Source organism: Otolemur garnettii, unplaced genomic scaffold (assembly GCF_000181295.1).
Source record: "Otolemur garnettii isolate 467f Iridium unplaced genomic scaffold, OtoGar3 scaffold00164, whole genome shotgun sequence".
NCBI lineage: Eukaryota > Metazoa > Chordata > Mammalia > Primates > Galagidae > Otolemur > Otolemur garnettii.
The window spans coordinates 1073302-1075753 of NW_003852559.1; the positions used below are offsets into that span (position 1 = coordinate 1073302).

General features: G+C 37.1%; 1 non-coding gene across 1 annotated transcript; it reads left to right on the forward strand.

Moving 5' to 3' along the window:
• The first annotated feature begins 404 nt into the window (after positions 1-404).
• On the forward strand, positions 405-508 carry LOC111728509. The gene has a single exon (XR_002775780.1). It is a non-coding gene; the product is annotated as a U6 spliceosomal RNA (small nuclear RNA).
• The last annotated feature ends 1944 nt before the right edge of the window (positions 509-2452 follow it).

The window sequence follows — 2452 nt, forward strand, 5'->3', positions numbered from 1 at the left end:
GGCAAAAAGGATCTCCATGAAAGTGGCAGAAATGTCTTCAGAAATATCAAAGGCAATGTGACTAGACCATGTAGAAGGAAGGGCAGATATCAAGGACACAAGGTCCTGAGAAATCAGTCACAGATAATGTGGGGAAGCATAAGTCATGGAGAAAAGGAAAGATTTTATTCCCAGCGTAAATAGACACTGGAAGCCTTTCAACTGGACAGATGATATATTTATACTGATATTTTAAAAAATTATTTATTTGGATGAGTCAATATAAAATAAATTTTACTAGCTAAGTCAATATAGTTCATTTCACTTTCAATGAGAATACATGGAAATGTGGACAATGAGCGAGGTGTCTACTGGAGATTCATTAAATTACTGATAATGGTGGATTAAAGATGTATAAGTGGAGCTTGCTTCAGCAGCACATATCCTAAAATTGAAATGATTCATAGAAGGATGAGCATGGCCCCTGTGCAAGGATGAAATGAAAACTTGTGAAGCATTCCATATTTTTAGGCTGGTGCAGTGGCTCACGACTGTAATCATAGTGGTTTAGGAGGCTGAGGCAGGTGGATTGCCTGAGCTCATGGTTTGAGACCAGCCTGAGGAAGAGTGAGACTCCATCTCTAAAAATAAATAGCCAGACGTGTGGCTGGCTCCTGTAGTCCCACCTACTTGGGAGGCTGAGGAAAGAGAATCACTTCAGTCCAAGAGTTTGAGGTTGCTGTGAGGTATGATGCCACAGAACTCTGCCAAGTGCAGCAAAGTGAGACTGTCTCAAAAAAGTAAAATAAAATAAGGAAAGATGCTTACGTGGCTAGAAGATAGCTTGGTAAATATGGGTATGATTATCAAAGCATTTCAAATTAGCTATATGCTTGCAAAATAAAACTGGGATGTGAAAGTTTACCTTAGTTGTATTTTAATGATTAATCAAAACACAGTTTTAAAAAGTTCCATGTGTCTATTGTGGCTAGCACTATCATTACTTATTATGTAATGTATTATGTAATGGTATATTGTCAGCCCTTATTTTGATAAAAATGCTTCTTAACTACATCATATTCTTTTTTGACCCCATGCAGTCACTTTCCCCATTGATACTAGAAAAAAAGAGATACTTGATGTAGTTTCTCAAATAAATATTTAAATTTTGATTTATTCTAACTATGTGAGCTGGTAGTTCACTTAATTTTTATACAGCTTTACCAAGGTATAATATGCATTACGATACATATAATACAATCTCTATTTCATTTTAAAGATATGTTCCACATCTTAATGTCAATAATAAGACACATTTTTTGGAAACAGAATTATGCAGAAGAAAGAATATAGAGGACGTATCTATTGTCAAAATTCTATCAAAAGTTTTTATTAATTGTTATCAACCTTTTGATAACAAAGGAATGGGCTCTTCTACCATGAGTTATTTTCTGTCTACATCTATAATACCTACAATTCTCTGAAAATTATATCACTGGTTGCCTCTTGCTCAGTCAACTGAAGAAATAGTCTCTGCACAATAATAAAAGCAGTGGAGATGTAGGTACAGTTCACTTAGTGTTCATTCAGATGTGTTCATGCCTTACTATGAGCTGAGAGTTAGTATGTGGTTAATGTAGGTCCACCATATCTTATGCTTCAGGATCATACTCTTATACACTGTTTATAACTATGCTTGGACCTCTAGTCTTTGAATTATTATCACCTTTTCACTGTCAAAGTCTCTTTCCTGTCCTCAGCTTCCTTATTACTTTACCTGTATTCTTGGGTCCCTCAGTATGATCACTTCCCACCCTAAGTTTTCTTGCACTTCTTTTCATCGTATCTCAAACTCACCTGGTTGAGTCCAGATTTTATTCTTTTTTCTGTCTGCTCTAGGGCAGCAGATAGATATGACTATAGAAAAATGCACAACCTTATCAACTTAGCTCCCTTGACTTCCATGACCACAAAGCTCGCTTCTGCTCAGGAGCTTTACCATTGTCACTGGCCCATTCTCTCTCCCACTGTCTGAAATAACTAGTTTACTAATTCCCTTCTCTCCTCAAACAGGCAAAATGCCCTCCCTGCCAGTCACTCCCAGCTGATTACCTTGCAAAAGAGACCATCTATATTCTCTTATAGCCAAATCTTATTACAATGATAAAAACCCATTCCTACTCTAAAAGTCAGTCCTTCATTTGTGTGCTGGACCCCACACCCTCTTTCCTGTTCATGACCTTTGCTTTGCATTGCTCTTCTGCATGGTCAATTTCATCCACTCACTGAGCCATTCTCATCAACAACCTCCCTTGCCACAGCATCCCTCTCTAGTATTTTTCTGTTCTTTACACCCAAACTCATCAAAATAGTATCTGTACACTGCTCTATCAACTACTCTCCATCTAGTCTCTTTGAGTCTACTCTGCTCATTCCACTAAAAATACACTTTTCTAAGTCACTCGTGATTTTA